Genomic DNA, 26,347 nt, shown 5'->3' on the forward strand with positions numbered 1-26,347 from the left:
AAATACCAGAGGTAGAGTAAACTGTCCGATGAACGGGAACGTGAAACTCCGAGTAACAGTTTTTTGTTATATTTCTGCTGCTTTTAAATAAAGTATATATTTATTTATACATATATATTTATAAATACATATAGTAGAAGTAAGGACCCGAACCCTTCAAAGGGATGTTTAGCATCTAAGTTCCTGAGTAAAAGCCTAATTTGTGATTTCAGAAGGGTTATATTTTCCTCAAAGCTACGAGGGAAAAACTCGAATCTCGTGAATTTTCCGAAGTCCTCTCCTCCCCTTCCCTGTTGCTTTCCGCACATTTTTGTTTCCAGATTCGATTCCTTCGTGGGTGTGTGAATTTTTCGAAGTCCTCTTCCCACCCCCTCAGAAAAGATTTTCCCCACAAATTTCTTTATAATCGTAATCTATTGGGTTGTCCGGAAAGTTCGTGCCGATTTTTAAAGGAAAGAAAAAGGTCAATAAATATTTGCCATTACATTTTTAATCAACCAAATATGCACAATGCGTCTCCATCTTTCCCTGAAAATATCCTCTTCCCAGAATTGAGGTGGTTTCATGGCAAATAAGTCGAAAGGTAAGCTACTATAAATCGGCACGAACTTTCCGGACAACCCAATATATCATTTGAAAGGTATTTATATAAAATTTCATTAAAAAGAAAAACATTTTCAAGTTATGAGAGAAAAACATCGGATGTTCTGAATTTTCTGTAGTGGTTGCTTTCCGGACATTTTTGTTTTCATATCCCTTTCCTACACTTTTTGTTACGCCCGTTGCACTATTTTTTCTTTTCTTTTTTTTTTCGATTTCGTTTCCGGGTAATAATATCAACATTGACCAAAAATTGTATTTTCAGTATTTACGACCTCTATAGGGTTACTTGACTTGCTAGGTAGAGATAGCAGCCAAATGTCTCTCAAATCGCACTATAGTCTTACATAAGGTAAGACAGATAATGTAGTCTTAGATAGATTATGCCTGAATAAAAACATGGATAAGGCTGAAACGTCTTTGATCACGTTTGCTCAATTGAGACCGACTCGGGGCTAAATAACAGCAGCTCGTATTTTGTTTTGATCCGAGCCATGACAGCCTCTTCTCAACATGGTTGTTCCATCCGCTAGAAATACCAGTCAAAACCCCTTTAAATCAGATTCTAGTCTTCAAAATGGATATTGTTCTGGATATGCAAAAAAAAAAAAAACGAGGTGGTCAAGAATGGAAAATCTTTAATCATAAGGCAGCTCGATTGGGGTGATTTGGGCCAAAGGAACAGTAAACAACAATTTTCCTTTGGATAGATTATTCAAATGACCTAGTTTGTGAATACGTTTACCTTTTTATTGATATATATATATATATATATATATATATATATATATATATATCAGCATGGAGTAGAGAAACAACGACTGCATCAAGGCAAGAAAATCATGAATTTTCAGAATAAAATTGTTTGCAAGGACGCGTCTCGTGAGTTTCATGCAGGCTGTCATATATCTTTCTTTTTTTTTATCAGTTTGTCATGACAGCTACTCCTGAGGTGAATTCTCTTTCTGTTCTCTCTTCTTTGTGTGTATGTGTGTGTGTATAATATATATGAACTAGCAGCTAAGCCCGGTTTCACCCGGTCTGTTTGGATGATGTAGTTGTGATCGTTTTCGGTTAGGCATGATCTCTATCAGCGTTTCTCAACCTTATCATTTCGTGTCCCCTGTTTAGATTGGAGCCTCCAGCTGTATGAAAATTCCCCCCCCCCCCCTCGCCGTCAGAAAACACCTTCGCCCGTTCCCCACCCCAAGACCACCCTTAATTTTTTTTTCCATCAGAACCCCCCCCCCCCTTTTCGGCTACGGGGAATACAAATCTGCCAAAAAAATTGGCAAAAATTGACATTTCTAAATTACCCCCACCCCCATTTCCTTCATTTTAACTTTTTTCAAATTTTTTTTTTTTTTTTCAAAGTACGCAGAAAAATACGGAGATTATGACTCTGAAACAAATTCCAAAAATCTTTATAATTTTTTTTTTTAAGAATTTTTTTTTTTCTAAATATGCGGAAAATACGGACATTATGATCCGGACAAAAGTTTCAAAACATTTCTGTACTTACGGTTAGGGTTTCAGGGTTAGAGTTAGGGTTAGTATTGGGGAAAAAAGTCAAAATTGAAGAAGTTGGGAGGAAGGGCGAAAATTTCACAATGCCGATTTTTGGCAATTTTCCGGAACTTCCGTATCCGAAAACGGGGATTTTTGGCAAAAAAAAAATTTTTAATAAACAAATTTGGGAGAAAATGGGGGAGGAAGGGCAGAAGTCGTGAGTGTGTGTGTGTGTGTGTGTGTTTGATGGGGTGTGCGTGAGTGTGTGTGTGTTTGATGGGGTGTGCGAGACAGAATGTGTGGTGTGTATATGAATTGCTTTTGTGAGTGTGCGTGAAGAGACAGAGAGAGTAATGTTGATGGTGTGTGTGTATATGAGAGAGAGAGAGATAACTGAAATTTTTCCATTCAGTTTTTGTAGTGATTGACAGAGAGAGAGAGTGGTTATGTATGTATGAATGAATGGCTTCAGTGACACACACACACACACACACGCAGGTTGTTTTAATCGATTTTTTCGGTAACTATGGGGGCTACAAACTGCATTCGAATCTATGCACCAGTCTCCACATGTGTGCCATTTCTCACGCGAATCCACACAGCCTTTGGCTGTGAACCTCAAGACAAGAAAGAATACAACGTTCGCCCATGTCATATTTATATTATAGAAGCTATGTCTTTTTTTCTTTCTACATCTATTTATCTAGCACACTCTTTTTGTTTTGTTTATGAATTTGTGTTGCAAGATTCCTGATGTGAAACCGTGTGTTGAAATATTGTATTTCGGGATGGGTTTTTTTTTTCAAAATAAACACACGTGTGTGATCAGGAGCACACACGAGGGCAGAAAGTGTCGCTGAAGAGGTCACAGATGTGTAAGGAAAGATTTCCAGACAACGGACAAGAGTTAAAATAAGAATAATAATAAACGAGTGACGAACTAATATACAGCGCGTGTTTATTCGGGGGAAAAAAATGACCATCCCGAAATATAATATCTTCGTATTTTCATTTCGCTCTTTATTTTTCTCACTCTCTCATTGCTTCGCTTACTTCCCCCCACCCTCTTTATCACTTCATATCTCCTCGGTTTGATCCTCTTTGGATCTATTCAATTTCAATTTGTCGGTCAGATTTTTTAATTGTTTTTTTTTTTTAACTAAACACTTTGAAACTTCGGATACTGGTAGAACGTGTCACATAGAACAGGTTTAACTCTTAACATTTTTTATAAAATTTTGTATTTTAGAAGTTATTTCATGTTAAAGTTATCGTATTTGGGTAATTTTAACCAATTAATGACGTGTTCAGCTGAAAATTACTGCTGCTGTTTGCGAACAACTTCCGAGTCCATTATATATATATATATATATATATATATATATATATATATATATATATATACACACACACACAAACACACATTAATAATAGGCAGAAGTTAGAGTGACAATGGCCAAATTCGTGTTTGATAAGTGCCAATGATATATATACATATATGCCGATGATATATATACATATTACATATATGTGTAAAAAAAAATCTCATCGCGCAATCGAACCAATGAAAGAACCTCCACCTGGTCGCTCAACACACTAAAAATACCAGCCAAAGTACCCCCCCCCCCCTACCTAAATCACACGCCCATTATACGTAATGTCCTAGACTATCCCTAAAAAGACGGTTTCCTGAAAGCTGGAATGTCTTTGATGATAGGTTTGCTGTATCAGGGTTGATTTGAGGCTAAATAACAACAAAATTATGGTCCTTAGTGAAAAGATCAAGGGAGGTGAAATGTCCGAGGCTTCCACCTCACCCCACCCCGTTTTTCGGACCTCGAAAAGAGTTTTGTAGCATATTAGGAGGCCACAGGAATTCATTCAGCGACAAAAAAAAATTCCAATGATTCTGTGATGGAGAGGGGCAGTTCCTACCTTTTTTCCGAACCAAAATTAAGGGATTTGCAGCATATTAGGAGCTCAAGGTACTTGATTCCATGCAAAAAATCCCAGTTTTTTTTTTTCTTAGTGAAAATCGTGCTGGTGTTAATATAGAAATTTACCATAATTTTGTTGTTATTTAGCCTCAAATCAACCCTGGTACAGCAAACCTATCAGCAAAGATATTCCAGCCTTCAGGAAACCGACTTTTTAAGGATAACCTAGGACATTACGTACAATGAGCGTGTAATTTAGGTAGGGGGATACTTTATCTGTTATTTTTAGCGTGTCGAGCGACCAAGTAGAGGCTTTTTCATTGGTTCGATTTCGTGATGAGATTCTTTTTACACATATATGTATGTATATATATCATTAGCACTTATCAAACACGAATTTGGTCATTGTCACTCTGTAACTTCTGCCTATTATTAATGTGTGTGTGTGTATTGTATGTATTATATATATATGTGTGTGTGTGTGTGTGTGTGTGTGTGTGTGTACAACAAAACATCCAGATAGACGATACAAAGAAAACAAGGACGGGTCATTCGGAATTTTCTTTCCTCAGTCGAGTTCCAGATTATCTTTGCAATTTCGGCTGGTTATACTCGAGATTGCTCCAATCTGACCAGCACCAAGGAAAGCCTTAGCTCAGAGCATTAGATTCCTTGGAAGAAAGCAGCGAATGTATACGAAAACAAGGACGAAAAAAACAGAGAATGTTACACAAATACAAATAACAGGACATAACAAAAGGCGTCTTTCGACTAAGGACGAATTAAATTAAGCTGGCGTGTGTGGAAATAAAGCCTTATGCTGGCATTGGTTGGATGATATATATATATATATGTGTGTGTGTGTGTGTAATGGACCCGGAAGTTGTTGTTCGCAAACAGCAGCAGTAATTTTCTTCAGCTGAATACACATCAATGATTGGTTAAAATTACCCAAATACAACTTCAACGCGCAATAAATTCTAAAATACAAAATTTTGTCAAAAACGCTAAGAGTAAACCCTGTTCTATGTAACACATTCTACCAGTATCCGATGTTTCAAAGTGTTTAGTTAAAAAAAAATAATTAAAATATCTGGCCGTCAAATTAAATAGATCCCCCTCTTTTTCTCTCTCCTTTGTACCTCTTACTATAACTTTCTCTCTCTATTTGCTTTGTGTTACCTCTCTATTTTTCTTTCACACACTTGTTTTCATCTCGGTCATTTTATCTTACTACCTTCTACTAAGATGTAGTGAAAAGAAGTAAGGGACGGGAAAGCGAAAGAGAAAGATTGAAATTATGGAGAAATCTCTATTTCGCTATTATGTCTATTTCTCTCCCTCTCTTCCTACAGCTTATTTCCCCTTCGTTTGTTTGTTTTTTTATCTTTTCCACCTCTCTGTATCTACCTACCCCTCTCTCTCTCTCTCATATATATATATATATATATATATATATATATATATATATATATATATATATATATATATATATATATATATATATATATATATATATATATATATATACTTGGGGATGGTCATATCCCCAAGTACAACAACATCTGTTTCAACACACGATTTCACATCAAAAATCTTGCAAAACAAATATATATATATATATATATATATATATATATATATATATATATATATATATATATACTTTTTAATCTTCCATTTATGCCTATTTCTTTCCTTAACCATTAACTGTTTTACTTTCATTTTTTTTATCTTTCTCGATATCTGTATTTTTTTTCACTCTAAACTCCTCCCTATTGCCCGGACAGAAATAGTGACGACATTTTTAGACATGCATATACACATTGATTTTAATTTCCTATTGACGAAGTACAAAATCATAAACACATTGGCATCGCTATAAGACACGCATAATCACTAACTATTTCATCTAAGAGCCGATGTGCACATCATACTTTTTTATTGTATCATATGAAGATAAAAGCGGTGTATATACTTTGAACACACACACACTCGCACGCGTGTGTATAACGACCGTATTTTAGCAGCATTTAGTAGAAAAGACATGTAGTTCTTGAGTCGAAAGGTCATCGCGTGTAAATATCAATGTGTATCGATGCATCGTATAATTGCTTCAAGAAAAACAATATCAATTGCTTAGTAAGATGGCCATTTATTTATATGATTACTATATTAGTCGTTACAATATAAAAAATATAACTTTCTTCGAGTTGCAGTACACAAGTTATTTGTTGTTCTCGAATCCATTTTGTAGATAGTTAACTCATTTGTTTGCGGCTACTAGAGAGAGACAGGATAAGGGATTCAAGGCAGATAGAAACAGTAAGGGTTGTATTGTCCCTCATCTAAAGGTGTTCCTTCCTCATCGGAACCGGACGGAGAGAAGAAAGAAAGGTGTTCTCTGATCAGAAGCAGGAGCCAAAGAAAATATCTTATATACTGTTGCATTTTTATATTCTTCGTAACTAAAGTAGGTCAAGCTAGAAAAAAAAAAGGATACTCTATATCAGTTCTGATCAATCAATGACTCGGAAAGATCTAAGAAGTCACTTCATTCTCATAAATCAATCTCAGTTCCAAAGGCGAAGACAATAAGTTGATGACTTGTAGCAAAATGTAGATTCAGTTTCGGATCATGGTTTAGACACTTTGTAGTTGTTCTCTTCAGATAATTTGTTGATAACTGGGGAAATGGCAGGAATGTGCACTATGCGAAAAATTGAAGAACGTTCAAAATTGTGATTGCAAAGTGTGAAGTTACACAGATGGATGTGATGCAAGGGACATTCAGCTGTGAACTTTGAGCGAAAGGAGCTGAGATAAGAGAGTGCATTGTCAATTCATATAATAAGGAAAATTTCTGACAAATATGTGCAAGCTTTGTAAGTGCCTTAAAAGAAGTGCGGACGCCTGATGTGCTTGGTATTGTGGTCGTGTACATTGGCTGTGGATAAGCAAGAAGACAAAGTGCAAAGAATATGTTGGAGCTCAGAGACAGGCAATTTTTATATATATATATATAATGTGACCATCCTGTGGTCTTATAGAGATAAGTTCTGTCTGGAAGCAAGGACGCAGAAAACGTAAGCATTCCAGAATTCCAAAATATATCTGACGTGCACTAAGTCAAGAAAAGAACTGAGTAAGCACAGGCATGGAAAAATACTACGGCGCATGTGTGTTGCTGGGTGTAGGCATGCATGCACGTGTGTATGATCGTTGAATTTTTTTTTTTAATATCAAATAGTGCAGAAAAACTGCGAACATTTAAAAGAAAATATGTAACGAAAAACATGCAATGAGAACAGTGAATAATACGAGTGCATGAAAAAGTGAGTAAGCGGCCAACGTGGAAAATCTTATATTATAAAAGAGACGCAGAACTCCGTCTGTCCGTCCGTCACAACATCTATTAGAGGGAGAGAAAGAAAGGGAGGGATCAAAATATACATCAATGTAATTTTAGAAGGGGTTGAGAAAGTTGTTGGAAAGAGAAATACGGTGTCAACGACAGAGAGAGGGTGTGTGCGATAGATAGATAGACATGCAGTGTTGTCACCATAGTGGCTAACAAGTTTTGATTAAAAACGCGGTGCAATTCTGTCAACACAGCTTTAAAAAAGACTTTCATTAAATAACAATATGGATAATTACTTTTTTGATTGTTTGTGTGTGCGGCGTCTATGTTTTTCTGTATGGCTTTCATTATAGAGACAACGCAACACAGCTTTAAAAAAATCTTTCACTACATAAAATACGGATAGTTATTTTTGTTGTTCTTTGTGTGTGCGTGTGTGTGTGTGCGTGTGTGTGTGTGTGTGTGTGTGTGTGCGTGCGTGCGTGTTTATGTATGTTTCTCAACATAGAGACAATGCAACACATGCTTTTAAAAAAACTTCCATTATAAGGACACGTTGTAGTTGAAAGAGAAATTCAGTATCTGAGAGAGAGTGTGTGTGTGTATGTGTGTAAAAGATGTAAAATTTGTTTCAAGAAAAAATAGGTTGTTGTTTAGAAAGGAATACAGTGAGAGAGAGAGAGAGAGAGAGCGTATGTGTGAGTGTGTGTGCGCGCGCGCGAAAGAGAAATAGATAAGCTGTGGTCATCATAGTAACTAATGTGACTTTCACTATATAACAGTTTACTATTAAAAGAAGTTACGTGCATGATTAATAAATATTTTTACTAGCAGCGTAGCGACGGGTAAAGACTTAGCACATTATAAAAAATATGAATGCACATGAATTAGGAGTATTCACGGCATTAGTCTTCTTGGAATTAGCCTTCACTGCATTAGTCTTCGTGGAATCAGTCTTTGCAGAATTGGTCTTCATGGAATTTTGAACAAAATTGTTTGGCGAGTTTTTGAAAATGTAAACAAATAGTTTGCAGAGCAGAAAACATAACTGTATGAAATGAAATGTAAACAAAAGAATGGCAAATTTGGATGGTAAGAATATCCTTTGCTAAACATCGGTACTGAAATGCAAGAGAAAAGTAGATGTATGCTAATTTCTCAAGTTAATATGCACAATTGTATGTGAGAACTGTGGAAAAACGAAGAAAGTTTTTTTATTCACTTCACGACGCGAGCGAAAAGTGAGAGACTGTCGAAAATGTTGCGCTTGCAGGCTTCCATAGTTTCGTCCATATCATTCTGTGTGATTGCCTGATAAAAATGTTGTACTTGTGGTCTTCCATGGATTCATCTAAGTAGTTTTATGTGGACAGCAGTTATTTCTTTGTATGTGCAGCTACAGAAGCACTTCAAATTGTTGGCCCTGAGAAAACTTGCAGCGATGTAATCTGGTTATTCTGTGCATTGTAGTTGGTTGCATTGTTTTTCTTTGTAGGTCGGAGTATGTTGACGCCAGTTGGAAGTGGGACTGCGGAATTTCGATACAAGACTGAATTTCGTTGTCTTACTGGTTCACGGACCGTATCTTGGTAAAGTCTGCATTTCGAATCGAAAAGAGTGAATTTATCTTGCAGGATTTAACTGTTTAAAGACTTCGGATTCTCCGGGAATTTAACATAGAAAATTTGCTGTTACATATAGTTCAAGCTTTGGCTTGGTGTAGTTCGATCCTCTCTAATTGGGGGAGTGTGGGTAGCAAAATGAGGTGTTTTTATTGCATTTTTGACTTAAGAGACGAAATATATTTTTTACAAATGTTCACTACCTTACAAAAACTATATCATCTAAGCAAATGGTTTTCCCTTAATGCATTAAAAGCATTATAACATAACATGATCGTTATTTCAGAAAATTATCGCTGTTCTCTTTGGGTATATAAAAGACAAATTCGGCTGAGGCAAAATGAGTAAGCCAAGATAACAGGTTCATACACATCAATATTCATCTGAGGTCGAATGAAAGAGGATCAGAAGGAAATGGCACATGATTATGAAATTAACAAAACTCGACTAAAAAAAAAATTCAACATAAATTATTATCTATAGCTTCACGATCTGTTGGAGTGTCCTCTTCATGATATATTTACTCACCATGCAGTTAAAGAGAAGAAATTGAAATTAGACATCACTCATTTTACTCCATTTTCGACATAATTTTTTTGTAACTTGAAAATTATCAAGCTAGACATTAGTGTGGAAAAAATTTGACTTGGAATCCAACAGAGAAAAGAATTTTGATTATTAAACACCAAAAATTATCCACATATTTTATTAGTAGCCTCAATTACAATTAGGTCAAAGTTGAGGAAAAATTTCTTGAAAAAAGAGGACCTGCCACCTAACTATGTTTCAGACTCTCTCAACTTCAACAACAATTATGCTGACCAATATTCACTCCTAAATATGATGCAACTGTACAAAATAGTGATGCAATACTTGCAATGTAATGATTTCAAACAAGTAGGGAGAGTATAATAAGAAATTAAAGTTTACTCATTTTGTTTCCCATACAAAAGTTATCATTATATCACAGGAATGCAACAGTTGGTAATATATCAAGCCAAATAAAATCGTAGTCATGACAGATATTGGTGTCATGCATCTGGCACGTAAAAGCACCCATAACACTCTTAGAGTGGTTAGCATTAGGAACGGCATCCAGCAGTGTAAACCATACCAAATAAGACTGGAGTCTTATTTGATTTTATTTAGCTTAGTTAATGAAAATTGGTTGGTATGAAGAATTCAGATTTATCCAAACATGAAGTTGATATAATACTAATGGCTAGGAAAACCATGATTGAATTCAATGGTAAGTAGTGGACTAGAACTGATAGACCCAATAATTTCGACACCACTATGAGGTCCAGTGATTCGGCTCAAGTAACCAATTTAGTGGGTATTTATATTCTTAATTGTATACATAGTGAATTTCCTGAATTAGGTGGTTGATTATATAGAGATGACACTCTGTTCACTATATATAGATCTAGTAAAGTTAATTTGGAAAGGTCTGGGAAAAATCTTTTCAAATTCTTTAAATATCTCATTCTCTCTATCTCGATAGAAAATGATTATACTAATGTTACCTTCCTTGATGTTACTCTGGATTTAAGTACTGAACTATACCAACCAAATCATAAACCAAACGAGTGCTCAAGATATGTGAATAAAAATTCTAATCTTCCTAGAAGCATCATAAATTCTTTGCTGCACTAGATAAATATTTCCTGCCTTCAAATAAATATGTGAAATTATTTAATTGTCATAGTATAAAATTTTTGTATTCAATCACCAGAAATTTGGCTGAGATTATAGCTGTACATAAATGGAAAATTAGGGAATATCTTAAAATCTGTAAACAAGTAGAATCGATAGTGTGGATTGTGAAATTAACACTAATGATAATTTTCCTGAACTAGATTATGATTCTTTAAGTAAAAGTAATTTTGACTCTGATAATACAGTTAAGTTAAGACCTAGTTTTAATATTAATTACAATAATAATAATCCTGCCTTAACACCTAATTCTGAGAGGAGAACAAATAGGAATTCTTTGAACCATGAGTCTCAAATACAAGTAACTAAATGACTGTGTAATTGTAAAAACAAAATTGTCTGTCCTTTAGCAAATCAGTGTTTAAGGAAAAATATAGTGTATCAATGTAAGGTAATAACAGGGGATCATAATATTGAAATCTAAATTTCATGATTATTTTCATTCATTTAAGTATAGAAGACAAGGTAATTCTACAAATCTTAGTAAATGCATTTGGGATTTGAAAGATAGGAACATTAAGCTTGATTTAAAGTGATTCATTATAAGTTATGCATCATTGTGCAATATTTGCCAATTCTAAATGTGATCTTTTCCTTGAAGAAATGCATTATATAATTTCTTCTAAATTAATATTATTAATTTTAATACTAATTTTATAATGAAATGTCACAAATTTCAGAAGGCATTGGAATATTTAAATATTTAAATTATTAATTATGATAGCTTTTCATATAATAAGCATAATTTTTCAAAAAAGTTTACTATATATAATAAATAGATAATTGTCATGACAGAATCTCTATGTTTCCAATTGTCATAACATAGAATTTGTATGTTCATTTTTTATTCTTTCGTTATCCATTTACATCACCAAGAGTTGAATACAAAAATAGCTTTTCTTTGATTATATTTATTCTTAATGTTCTTTTTCTATGTGTTCGCTTACTGAAAATAATTTCTTTGTTCACTTTCAATTTAACTAATTTTGGATCACCTTGAAAATGTTGCATTAGCATGTATTGTCACATATATTAATTTGAATGGTATTTTCTGTATCTAAATATGTTAATACAACAGAAACGATTGTTAGGTTTGTATGGTAAATTCAACAATTAGAGATGTGATTTTCTCTATCCATATTTTTGTTATATGCATGTGTGTATGTGTGTTTGTATGTATGTATGTACATACTCATGCAAACGAGCTATCTTTAAGATAGCATGTTTTACATTGATTTTTATATGATTGTATCAAATATTCCTTTAGTGTGTATATGCATAAGTATGCTTATGGCATGCATGTAGGAAGTGCGCTGGCAAGACATACGACATGGATGGAAGCTCGAGCGTCAATAATGGAAATCATAAAATAGAACTATAATTATGTTAAAAAATGTGCATTTATAAATCAATGAAAAATTACTGCCTAAATACTGCCAAAAAATTTCAACCAGCAAAACCTGTGGAAAATCCACAGCAGGAAAAATATAAAGGGAGCTATTTAAGAAAGGATGATTTGCATTTTTAAAGTATATAAATCTTATTGTAGCCTGTATTGAATCTATACAATATTTAATACACATTCATTAGTATTTAATTCTATTAAAACTGCAAAATCAATATATAATTGCATATTATGAAATATTTTATATTATATGTATTATATACAATTAATATACACAAAATGATATAGAGAATATATACAATGTTTTTATTTACATGATTAATTTCAATACCATTGCAATTTTAAAAAAAATATTGAGGGCTATTTTGCTAAGTTATTTCACTTCCAGTCACAAAAATATATATATATTCTTTTATTCTTTTACTTGTTTCAGTTATTTGACTGCAGCCATGCTGGAGCACTGCCTTTAGCCAAACAAATTGACCCTAGGACTTATTCTTTCTAAGTCTAGTACTTATTCTATCAGTCTCTTTTACCAAACTACTAAGTTACGAGGATGTAAACATACCAACATCAGTGTCAAGCGACGGTGAAGGGACAAGCACAGACACACAAATACACACACAAATACACACACACATGCACACACACACACGCACACACACACACACACACATACGATGAGCATCTTTCAGTTTCTGTCTACCAAATCCACTCACAAGGCTTTGGTTGGCCCAAGGCTATAGTAGAAGACACTTTCCACGCAATATATATATATATATATATATATATATATATATATATATATATATATATATATACATACATATATAAACATATATATATATGTATGTGTGTGTGTGTGTGTGTGTGTGATTCTCTCCCTTTTTCACACCGGGTTGCATAGCTGACTGGTCATAAATTATCTGTATCTTGCTGTTTGCTGTTTTCTATATCCTTTAGGATGCCTTCTCAAGTATTACCAACCATTCTTGTCCTTTTGGCCCTGAGGCTATATTTTGCTCGTTTCTTACTTATTTTATCTTTGTCCATCTGAAATTGCATTTTTTAAACTTTTCTATGTCTACTTTGTATTGTTTTGTTTGCTCTAGGTCCTATATTCTCCACAACTTTCACAGTCACCACCAACATGGGTAGTTCTCAGTCTTATCATTAATGGTGCAAAACTGAATATTACTATTTGGTTGATAACTGATGAAAAATTAGGGACCTTCTGTGTCTGTCTTCTATCTGGTTATACTCTTGGTATATGTATAAGTTTTTTACCTGTTGTTGTTTATTTACAATACATTTTTTTCATTCATTAAGTAATGGAATGCAACACACCCCAACTTTTATTAACAGTTAGGTTTATGTATCTGTGTGACTCTGTTTTGCCTTCACTCTTCCTCCTTTTCTCTCTCTCACCCTCTTACTACTATCTCTAGCCTTTCCACTTCCCCTTTTTTTTCTCTCACCCTCTTGTATTTTTAGCCTTTCTCCCCCCCCCTCCTTCGTTTCCCTTGTTTTCTCTCGTTCTTTCCCTCTCTCTCTCTTGCTCTCTTTCTCCTCTACCTGCTGCTGACACATGACCTGTAGCCATCTTTACTTTCATTCTCTCCCTTTTTCATACTGGTTGCATAGCTGACCAGTCGTAAGTATTACCACTTGGTTGATAACTGCTGAGGAATTAGGAACCTTCTGTGTCTGTCTCCTGTTCAGTTGTGCACTCAGTATATGTATACGTTTTTTACCTGTCATTGTTTATTTACAATACATTTTTTCATTTAAATATATATATATAAACATATATATAAATATATATATATAAACATATATATAAATATATATATATATATATATATATATATATATATATATATATATATATATATATATATATATATATATATATATATAAATATATATATACATATATACTAACAAAAAGGGAGAAATTTCAATTATCCCCATGTGGTGAGTTGTAATGCACAAAATATATATATAAAATAAAAGAAGGAAAATGCACGCATTTTACATAGTTTTAATATATTTTTTAATACATTCTATATTGCGTTTGTTGATCAGTTTTACTTTCGTTAATCATGACATTGAAATTATTGTAATTTCGTATTTTCTTAAGAAGATTTTAGTTCATATTGTGTGTGGAGAAGTTTGTGAATGAATGATTCAACAAGTAGAAAAATGTAAGGGGAGGTAATTGGTGATCATTATTATTGGGGACAGAGGAGATAATTGCTGATCTTTCAAGCAGGGGATAAATAAATATATATACACAAAAACTCAAAACTAAAGTAATGAGATGAAATATGTACAGTGACAGGTATGTGATCATGAATTAAAATATATACTGAGATCAAAGTTTGTTATGGGTTCATATTTAGACATGTTCTGTATTTTTCAATGAACAAATGTTCTTTACTTAAACATTCTTGTACAGATATCGTTTCTTTGCAGATGGGGAAAACTGTGAAGTTTAGTAGGATATTACCTGCACATCTCTCTATGTATTCACTAAATGAATCTATCTGTATTGCAGGAACCAGATCTGTTCCTTATGTAGTGTGGTTCTTCATCTCAGTGTCATACTTGTCTGTCCCATATAGTTATGTCCACAAAGTCTTTTCAGTGATTTGTGTTGCTTTATGTATTTGATGAATGCATGTGTTTTCAGAATGTTGTTCATTTTTGGATTCCTAGTGAGCATAGATAGATTTTGTACAGTAGTGTTGTATGCCTCATTATTTCTAGGGTTGTGAGTTGATATATACAGTAGTGTTTTGAGATGAGGTGTGGTGTTATGTTTTGTTGCCCTTAGTGTTTTAATGTCTAATTTCTTAGCATGCTTAATTCTATCATCTATAAGCAAGGGTGGATATTGTCTTTCAGTTAGTGTTGTTCTGAGGCCTTGAAAATGAAGGTCCCAAGTATTTCTATCAGACACTATTGTACAAATTCATTTTCCTAAATTAAAGGGGATATTTCTTTTGATGTGTTTCAGGTGGCATGAGCTAAACAGGAGATATTGCTTCAAGTCTGTTGGCTTATGATAAATGTCAGTTATAATATGGTTGTTGCCTTTTTTTTATCATAATATCCAAGAAAGGGAGCTGTTCTTTGCTATATTCCATTGTAAATTGAATGTTAGGGTTTATATTATTTAGTATTGATTTAAATTCCAAAAATTTATCAATGGACTCCTTCCAAATGATAAAGGAGTCATCCAAGTATCTTTTCCAGTTCTCTCTTTTATAATGGTGAAATGGATATCCATATTTTTGCAGTGACACTTCATATATGGTGAATTCAGAATATCCCATTATTAGGTTCGCAAGAACAGGGGCTTCTAGCATGGATAATACTAGATTGTTGTAGTATTTTGTGTCCATCAGGGCAACAGCACTTCCTTTGCCTGCTTCTTTAATTGTCAGTTTTTTGTCTTTTTGAAGTTCAATTAGATTTTTCCATTCTAGATTATTGATGTTTGAATTAATTTTTTGCCTGGAAAGTTCCTGGGTAAAAGAAAATAGGGCTGGATCAGTTAATTATGATTTTATTGAACATATTCCCCTCTCATATTCACACACTTATTGTAGCAGTCCTTCGATTTTTCTAAGTCCTGTAAAAAGAACTCAGAAGGTTGAACTTCCTATCAGGCATTTTGCAATACCCTTAAAACCAGGAACTTTTCAGCACCCCTCCTGTGTATATATATATATATATATATATATATATATATATATATATATATATATATATATGTATGTATGTATGTATATATATATATAAAAACACTTTATATTTTTTCTTTCTCTCTACCTCTTCAATAAACTTTTTAACTATGTAATTCCCCTCTTCAAGTCATTAACATTTCTGTCTTTCTCTTTCTCTTCACCTCTCACTTTTACTAACCATGTGAATGACCTCGTAATGCATCAGTTGGTTATCTGCCATCTCACTCATTCCCCCTCCATTTCTCTCACTCTCACACTCTGTCCCCCCCTCTCTCTCTCACTCTCACTCCATGTCCTCATCTCTAACAAACTTAATGTTAATGTGTGAACAAATGAACAAGCAGAATTATAATATAGATATATATAAGTGCTGTGTGTCCCACCCACACTTAACAAGAAAACTTCTCACAAACTCTACCACAACAAACCAAACTATGTCTCTACATCTCTTCCTCACATTTCTGCTTCATGTACTGTGATTACCTCCCACTCCCCAATCCTGTCCTCTTGGCCCTGTGCGACTGTATCATTGCTCTTCATTTGCCCCCGACCTGTGCGTTCTACCCACATGAAGAACCTCACTCTATTGTTGCTATCTGCTAGCCCTTGACCTGGGTGTTCCACCTACACATAACAAGAAAACTTTTCCCTCACCCTACCCCAACAAACCAATCTATATCTCTTCTCTTTTTCACATTTCCACCTTCATATGTCTAGCTCTCACCCCCCAATCCTGCCCTTACACCCCTGTTCCTCTGTATCATTGCTATCAGGAAGCTCCTCCTACTCTATATACACCCAGGTCTTTTGCTACTTACTCGCACTCTTTAATCACACTCCCTTCACAATATTCTACCACTTATACTATGGCATTTGAACCTCAAGGGTATGCCCTGGCACTTTCCACCTTCTATATCTCTCTCTTCCTTTACTCAACCCTCTCATTTATATTCTGATCCCCATTCCTTTTGAGTATGCCTGGCATTTTGCCACCATCTCTATCCCGCTGTCTCCCACTCTGTCTCCTTTTCCTGCACTTCCCTCAGGTTGGGCAACTGTGTATTGTCTTTGCAGTAGCACATCTGTTTTTGTCTTCATTCCTGATCTTTCTCTCTCCAGCTGGGTAACCTTGTACTTCCTCTACAGAAGACACCTGTATCTGTCTCACTATAACCTTCTAATCATCATCTCCTCCAGTGCCTCCTCCCCACTTGAAAATTTTTTTTATGTCTTGCAAGTACTTGGTGACCCAGTCAGTGCAGGTGCCACTTCAGTGTCCACACTGTTTAGTAGTTGGTGTTCGGAGGCTGTAAAACCTTACCAACTGTAAAAACCTTGCTGTAAAAACCTTGCCAAAACTGACCTCGCTGTAAAAATCTTGCTAAATTCGACCTTGCCTGTGCTTGTGTCATGTATAAAGTACTACTTACCCTGCCTGTGCTTGTGCCATGTAAAAAGCACTAAGTCCACTTTGCTGAGTGGTTGGTGTTAGGAAGGGCATCCAGCTGTGAAAATTCCTTCCAAAACAGTCACAGAAGCTTGGTGCAGGCTTCGGTCTGGCCAGCTCTTCCAGCATGGAAGACAGACGTTAAACAATGATGATAATGGTGGTGGTGATGATGATGATGATGATGATGCACACTTTGATATATTTTTAGTACAATTAGTATTCATTACTAAACACAATATCATCGTAAATACTGTTATCCTACCTATGTTTATGTGTAGTGAATAACTGAGTCCATCTCATTCATATTATTACCACCCTTTTGAAACAAAACAAAAAAAAAAAAGTATATTGTTTATATATAACATGCAGTTATATGATGGAATATTGTTTAATAAAAATAAAAGTAAAGTCATGCAAGTCAATATGTAGATATATAATAGCAATGCAAAAGTTGTATTACTTATGTTAAAGCACTATGTAAACATACACACAACAATGAATTTGTTCCCCTCTTAACTTCTAGAAAAAAGTGTTTTTTTTAAATGAAATTTTCTAAAAATATGCTTCAGATGGTGTAGCTTCCGATTATATCTGAATTTGTTGAAGATTCAGCTTAAATATAAATTTGTTGTGAAAAAAAAAATGTTTTTGGTGGTGGGGGATCAGTAAATTCACATGAGTCAGTACTGTTTCTTCATAATTTTCTCAAAAATGGGATATTTTCAAATGAAAATTTCTACAAATAACTTTCAGAGTGTGTAAATTACGATTATATTGTAATTTGCTGTGAAAAGAAAGATATTGAGCATGCACACATACATACAGGCACACATCACAATTTTTCCGAAATTTCAAGTTTTATGTATCAGTATGTATGTGTGCTATCCAACCAATCTTTTTCCTTATTAAATTCTGATATAAGCGTAATCTATACACACTGAAAGATATGAATAGAAAATATCCGTTTTTCTGAAAATTATGGGGAAAGAAAGAAGCCTCATGTGAATGTTTTGAACTTCCTCTCTCCACCTACAGAAATATATTTTTTCACTATAAATTCCAAAATAATCTACACCATCTAGAGCATATTTATAGAAAATTTCATTAAAAATATCCAATTTTCTGGAAAATAGGAGGGAAAAAAATGGGGGAGGCACACATGTGTAGGTATGCTGCAGCCATACTTACACATGAGTCAACAGCACCAACATCCTGACACTTATCATCACATATATCTACAAAATGAAACTTGAAATTTCGAAAATTGTGATGTGTGTCCGTATATATCTGTGCATGCTCACTAAGTTAGTTTTTTTTTTTATATATATTAAATAATCATAATTTACACACTCTGAAAAGCATGAACATTTCTGGTCAGTTACTGTATATCACTGTGCATGTATTACTGAATGTCCATAATAAACATGTATTTTTAAAAATTATATTGAAGATTATATGCATCATTTATATATATAAAACTGAGTAGCAGCTCACATAAACCCTATTAACTCCATCTATGACTCCTTAACTTCTTTAACAAAAGTTAAATGCTTGTCATAGGATTTTTGTGGAAGAATATGATGGTGGTTTCTTGTTCCTGTCCTTTTTAATTTTTATTACTATTACAAACATGAACCTGGGCACTCAGAATGCAAATAGTTGGGGGAAAATGCTACAAAGTGTTTTGTTCAATGCTCTATCAATTTTGATTATCCACAGCTCTTGAAATATCCTTTATGTTATCAACTGGATTGAAAGTAAAACTGACCTTGGAGGGATTTGAATACAGAGCTTCAAAGCATTTTGCTTGACGCTCTAACAATTCTGCCAATATACAAGCCTTATATACATACACATGCACATATACATACAAATATGTATACACACATGCACCATGTACTGGTAAAGTCAATTTGTGAGCTAATACATTGTTACTAATAATTTCATGATCAACTGTCAATCACTGGACAATATGAGAACAACAAACCTCCTTCAAGGCAATGATGTTTGGCTTGTATATGTTGATAGTGGATACGTGCTGCTGAGATGTACAAACACACAGGAATCACATACCCTAGTGGTTCCACCACTGGTAGGGGACATTTTTCATCTGCTACTGATACTTTTGTGTTTTTCAGCACTATATGTCTATACAAGATGCTTTTTCAAGAAGAACACTGCAGTATTATGGCATTCTTAAGGTATATCCACTTTAAATAGGATATACAAATTGCTATTCAAAGTTAGCAATTTTTCAGATATATATGAATTTCGTGTTTTAGATCTTGTTCCTATTCTTTCAAGAATATCATGAGTAACTTGAGAATCCTGCATTCCTCTTTTCTTGATGTCTGAAAGAATGATGCTATGTAAACCTTCAAACAAGCCAACATAGTGTTTATACCGTTTATTGTGGTTTGAATTGGTAAAGCTTACTTCTGATGCATATATTATCACATCTGCATTGCATGACTGGTTGAATGGACATGCATTAGTGTTTCTACATACATAGTTAACCCCTGTTTAGTTAGCTTGTGTATTTTAATACTGTTCATGCTTGGAGTTGAATATTCATGTTTTAAAATGACTTACCATATCAAACAGGTTGTCACCTGGACAATTGCTTCTGTGAGTGATCCAAATTCCTGACTTTTCAACACATCTGACTACTCCATTATATGATAATTTAGTGGCTGATATTTCTGTCCCTCACAGAGCTTTACAGTCTAGTAAACCCAAGGAATTGTTTCTCTTTCAAACATAAATGAACATTTTACCTTTTCAATTTTTTTCTGATGAGTCCCATATTGTTTTACTGTGTTGTTTTGTATGTGTGCGTAACCATGTAGTTAAGCAAACTTCTTACCACACAGCTATGCCTGCATCCTGGCTACATCTTTTTATATATATGTGTATATATATATATATATATATATATATATATATATATATATATATATATATATATATTATATAGCTTTATTAATATCTAGCAAAAGTCAAGTACAGAGGTTTATCTTTGGCTAAGTATTTCTCCTGCAGCTATCTTACCAGAAATATAGCATCAATGGTGCTTCTCCCTGGCACAAAACCAAACTGCATCTCATCTAACCCAACTCTCTCTCTTATTAGTTGGGCTATGACCCACTCCATGGCTTTCATCACCTGATCCAACAATTTGATACCTCTGTAATTATTTCTATCTAAGGCATCACCTTTATCTTTGTAGCAGCTGACTATGGTGTTGCTACACCAGTCATTGAGTATGGCTCCTTTGTGTACCACCTGGTTAATTATACGGGTGACAAGGCCATAACTTACACTGCCAGATGTTTTAAGCATCTCGGCGGTGATTCCTGATGGGCCAGGGGCTTTCCCTGTCTTCATATCATTAATTGCTTTATCTACCAAGGTACTGTTAATTTGAATAGCAGTCCCTCTGTTGGGCTATATATATATTAAGATACAGATAGGGAAATAATTTTATTCTCAAATGCAGGATAATGCTAATAATGCAGCATGAACAGGATAAACTATCCATATTTTGCAGAAAAATCTGTCAGCAGCCAGCCATGAGACTCAAACTCACATCCCTGTGATTACACGTCAAGTGCTTTACCATTAAGCTAAACTGCTCAGCGACAAATTCTTCTGCAATTTTAGTATATATAAATCTAGCCTTATAAGATGCTATCATATGTTAAATTCAACTTATGTTGAAAGTCAACAAAGTTTGCTTTAGAAGCGTTGAGGTGAATTGAAAGATGCAGATAAGGAAATAATTTTATTCTCAAACACAGGATAATGCTAATAATATAGCATGAACAGGATAAACTATCCATATTTTGCAGAAAAATCTGTTGGGAGTCAGCCATAAAACTTGAGCTCACATCCCTGTGATTACACGTCAAGTGCTTTGTCATTAAGCTAAACTATCCAGCAACAAATTCTTCTGCACTTTGAGGATATGCCAGCTTAATTTTATTTCGTCCAGTCGAAAGACATCTGTTGTTATGTCCCATTATTATTCCTACTGTATTTGTGCAACATTGTTCGTTTTTTTTCCGTCTTTGTTTTTGTATACATTTGCTGCTTTCTTCCTAGGAATCTAATGCTCTTAGCTTAGTTTTTCCTTGGGGCTAGCCAGATTGGAGCAACCTTGAGTATAACCAGCCAAAATTGCAAGGATAATCTGGAACTCGACTGAGGAAAGAAAACTCTGAATGACCTGTCCGTGTTTTCTTTGTATCATCTATCTGTATGCTTTGTTCCTTTCTTGTATCACCTAAACTGTCTGGATGTTTTGCATTCTTGTCCCATTTTGTATTTTATATATATATATATATATATATATATATATATATATATATATATATATATATATATATATACACGCATGTGTATGTATATCATCATCATCATCATCATCGTTTTTCGTCCGCTTTCCATGCTAGCATGGGTTGGACGATTTGACTGAGGACTGGCAAACCAGATGGGTACACCAGGCTCCAATCTGATTTGGCAGTGTTTCTACAGGTGGATGCCCTTCCTAACGCCAACCACTCTGAGAGTGTAGTGTGTGCTTTTACGTGCCACCGGCACGAAGGCCAGTCAGGCGGTACTGGCAACGGCCACGCTCAAAATGGTGTATTTTACATGCCACCTGCACAGGAGCTAGTGCCGCGGAACTGGCAACGACCTCGCTTGATTGTCTTTTAACGTGCCACCGGCACAAGTGACAGGAAGGCGACACTGATAATGATCACGCTCAAATGGTATTATTTACGTACCACTGGCACAGAAGCCAGACAGCTGCTCTAGCAATGATCAGGCTTGGACGGTGCTCTTAGCGCTCCACTGATAGAGGTGCCATCACGATGTCACTTTCACTTGCCCCAACGGGTCTTCGCAAGACGAGTTTAGTGTCCAATGAAAGAGACGTTGGCATGGGTAGCAGTTGTCGAATTTGGTTCGATTTTGATTTCGATTTCACTTGCTTCAACAGGTCTTCGAAGCGGAGTTTAGTGTCCAATGAAGGAGAGGTACGCATAAGTGGGCTGGCTACACCCCTAGCAGAGGCCTCGGATTATGGTCTCACTTGACTTGCCGGGTCTTCTCACGCACAGCATATTTCCAAAGGTCTCGGTCACAAGTCATTGCCTCGGTCTTCCTGGGTCTAACTCTTTCACAAGTTCCCTCAACTGCTAGGGTGTGGCACTTTTCCACACAGCTATCCTCATCCATTCTTGCCACATGACTATACCAGCACAATCGTCTCTCTTGCACACCACAACTGATGCTTCTTAGGTTCAACTTTTCTCTCATGGTACTTACACTCTGTCGAGCATGCACACTGACATTACACATCGATTGGAGCATACTGGCATCATTCCTTGCGAGCTTACGCATGTCCTCAGCAGTCACGGCCCATGTTTCACTGCCATGTAGCATGGCTGTTCGTGCACATGTGTCATACAGTCTGCCTTTTACTCTGAGTGAGAAGCCCTTTGTCACCAGCAGAGGTAAGAGCTCTCTGAACTTTGCCCAAGCTATTCTTATTCTAGCAGCTACACTTTCAGCGCACCATCCCCCATTACTAATTTGGTCACCTAGATAGCGGAAGCTATCAACTACGTCTAGCTTTTCTTCCTGGAATGTGGCCAAAGTTGTTTTTTGCACATTTTCAGTGTTTATTGCTCCTGAACATCTGCCACATACAAAAACTAACTTTGTAGTTATCCTTCCTTTGATATTGCTGCACCTCTTATGTGTCCATAGCTTACACTGGGTACATTTTATAGAGTTTCTACCTATGCCTTTTCTACAGATCGAGCAGGGCCATCTACCTGAAGGGGTTTATATATATATATATATATATATATATATATATATATATATATATATTTGTGTGTGTAAATATGTGTGTCCACATATATGTAAATATCTGTCTGTGTGTATACATATAAATATGTTATAATTTAATTCAGATGTTACACTTGATGTATGTTTTCAAGGCCTTTGACATGTGTAGCTTTAATGAGAAGTTTGTTTGTAAAGAGGATGCTCTACCTTTGATGCTGAAGAGAATCAGCAGAGAGAGAGTAGCCTGGAAATAACCCCATCGCTGCTTAGATGTCACTACAAATATTGCTAGGAATTTTCTATTTCTCATAAAGCACCACTTTCAAACTACAAAAATACAACTCTTTAATGCAAACAATGTTTAGGTTAATTATTAGTGACTAGCTAACACCTTTTCCAACATTGCACACCACAACCAAAATCTTACAATGAAAATGCATGCACCCCAGTGCCTCTCATGTATTTCCTGAAATCAAACTAGATGCCCGTTGAGGGAATACTGTGTTTCTAGAACTACAGCCATTCATCCTGGCGGCATCCAGTTGAACTGTAGGTGATAGTATTTCTGTTTGTTTAGGTTGAAGGACAGAATAAATTTCATACCACTCTTTCCTTTTATTTGGAAGCTTAAAGACCAAGAGTATAACTAACTTACAACATTAAATAGCTGATAGAGCCCCTCCATACTTGCTAATCTTGAAGTACACTAAAATATCCCTCAAATGAAAATTTAAGGTGAATTCTAATTATTGTCACTGTAGTGCACTTCTCCTTGGAAAATAATGGATGTTGACTCAAAGAGTTAACTTTCCTCCAACAAAAGTTGATCTTGCCAGAGCTTCTTCCACTACATCCAATAACACCTTACATTCTGACAGCACCTTCTCGCAACTCACTCGTGCTGTCTGTAACAATTTTCATCATATGACCTGTATTGATCAATGTAAAAGCAGTAAAGGTTACACTTGTTACAGACATCAGATTCATGAGACATGTGCTTCATACTTACAAAACGCCGAATAATGGCCATGTAAGTTGATGATTACACAAGTTTCTCATTTATTGGGAGAAATTGATAAATTTTTACCTGCTGATTTCAAAATCATTAAAAAATTATCCTATCACATACAGTTTCTTCACAAAATCAGTTGTGCAATTTTAAAATTATGCCTGAATTTGACTCTTGTCTTTTATTATTACTATTAATTGCCATATTTAAATAGACTGTAACAGTATAACTAATAGGTGCAATTTTGAAAAATAACCGTCTGGCAATGTTTAGCCAGCTTCAGCTACACAAAACCACATCACTGTAACTTCAGTTACCTACAAGCAGTGAGGAGAGAAAGACTCACTTTACGTTGCTTAGGTTAAAACATTTTTTTTAAATTTCAATTATTTACTCATGCTTTTTTTCAATGAATATATGCTGCACACTTTGTATTATTGTTGCATTTCAATACTTCTTTAATGAGATGTTATTTATACATTTAGATGGCAAATCAAATGTATGCTGTTAAAAAATGTCCTCTTGCCCTTTTCTTACAGACTTCTGCATCACTTGAAGTAAAGATGTCTTCTAGAAGATGTATGGCAAGCCTGGATACGGCAAGTTCATAATTAAGAAACATCAGAAAAACATTACCAAATTTGTCAAAATACCTTACTTTACCTACTTGGACGTGAAATTAGGCGAACAAGATAGGAAATGGGCTCCTCATAAGGTCAGCTCAATTTGTGCTGAAGAAATAAGACTGTTTGGTGGTGTACTGCTGAACTCATCCACTATAACTTCTTAAAACCTGGAAAAAACCATTACTGCAGAAACATATTGCCATGAAATTGCCAAAATGAACAAAAAATTGCTACTCCTCCATCCCAGACTGGTCAACAGAAGAGAACCAATCATTCTTCATGACAATGCTTGACCACATGTTTCACTAATAACACTCTAGAAGTTGAGAGAACTTGGCTACTAAGTTCTTCTCCACTCAGCTTATTCCTCAGACATTTCTCCTACTGACTATCACTTTTTGAAGCACCTTGATGGTTTTCTGCAGGTGGAGTTCAAAAATCAAACCAATGCTGAAAGCTCCAGAATTCCAGATTTTATGTTACCAGAATAAACAGACTTGTAACTCGGCAAAAATGCGTTGATTATAATAGTACTTACTTCGATTGATAAAATTTCCACATTGTTGAAATATATTGTGATGAATTTCCTATTTCAAAATGTTGCTTACTTTTTACTCAGCATGGTATCTATTGATTCATATATATGCAGAACATCAAAATTACACAGTGTAGACATAGACATATTTCCAAACACATGAACTCATAGGCACACACACACACACACACACACACACACACGCACACACTCACTCACACACACACACACACACACACACACACACACACATTTAAATTTTCATAGGGCCTTTTATCTTCTCTCTGGCACCTTAAGAAAAACAAGAAAAAAAGGAAAAAAAAAATCAAATTTGAAACAGCGTATATACAATCACTTGTCGTCTTTTAAACTTAAACATAAGGCGAATTGTATGTCTTTATCTAGTAAGATTTGGGAATTGAAAGAAAATGGAATTGGGTTTAGCCTCAAATGGAAAATAATAAGAAAAGCTCAGCCTTATAGGAATAGCAGATATGGGTGTGAGCATTAATTTTCCTTTAGTTAATATTGGGTTTCAGTCGTTATAGATACAAGCTAATTAAGTAAATAAACAATTCTAGTTATAGATACTTGAATTATTACATATTTTCTATATCTTATTTAATTGAAGTTACTAAGTCGTATATATACTTCATCATGATTTTAGTGATTAGGCTATTTTATATCCTTTTCTATGGTGTTTCTACCCTACCTGACCATTTTAATACTTTATAATTGCCTCTAGACAAACCTAAATTTTTGTGCCCCTATAAATTCATACTTAGCTTATTATGGGTATCTTCACAACTTAAAATTAAACTGCTTAGATTATAATTTAACTAATTTATAGTAAATTTTGGTCTCTCACCTCAATGATAAATCTTCCTTACAGTAAGTGACTCTCATTTTTCCTTTCTTTTTTTGGTTCATACGATTATGCTCAAATGCGTGCAGAACAGT

At 34.7% G+C, this 26,347-nt stretch overlaps 1 long non-coding RNA gene across 1 annotated transcript; it reads left to right on the plus strand.

Annotated features, from left to right (window-relative positions):
* On the plus strand, positions 1-25,440 carry LOC128248711 (uncharacterized). Its single transcript, XR_008264878.2, has 2 exons — positions 1-640; positions 24,766-25,440. It is a non-coding gene; the product is annotated as an uncharacterized LOC128248711 (long non-coding RNA).
* The last annotated feature ends 907 nt before the right edge of the window (positions 25,441-26,347 follow it).

This window comes from Octopus bimaculoides, chromosome 9, assembly GCF_046866305.1.
Source record: "Octopus bimaculoides isolate indiv1 chromosome 9, ASM4686630v1, whole genome shotgun sequence".
In the NCBI taxonomy this organism is placed as follows: Eukaryota; Metazoa; Mollusca; class Cephalopoda; order Octopoda; family Octopodidae; genus Octopus; species Octopus bimaculoides.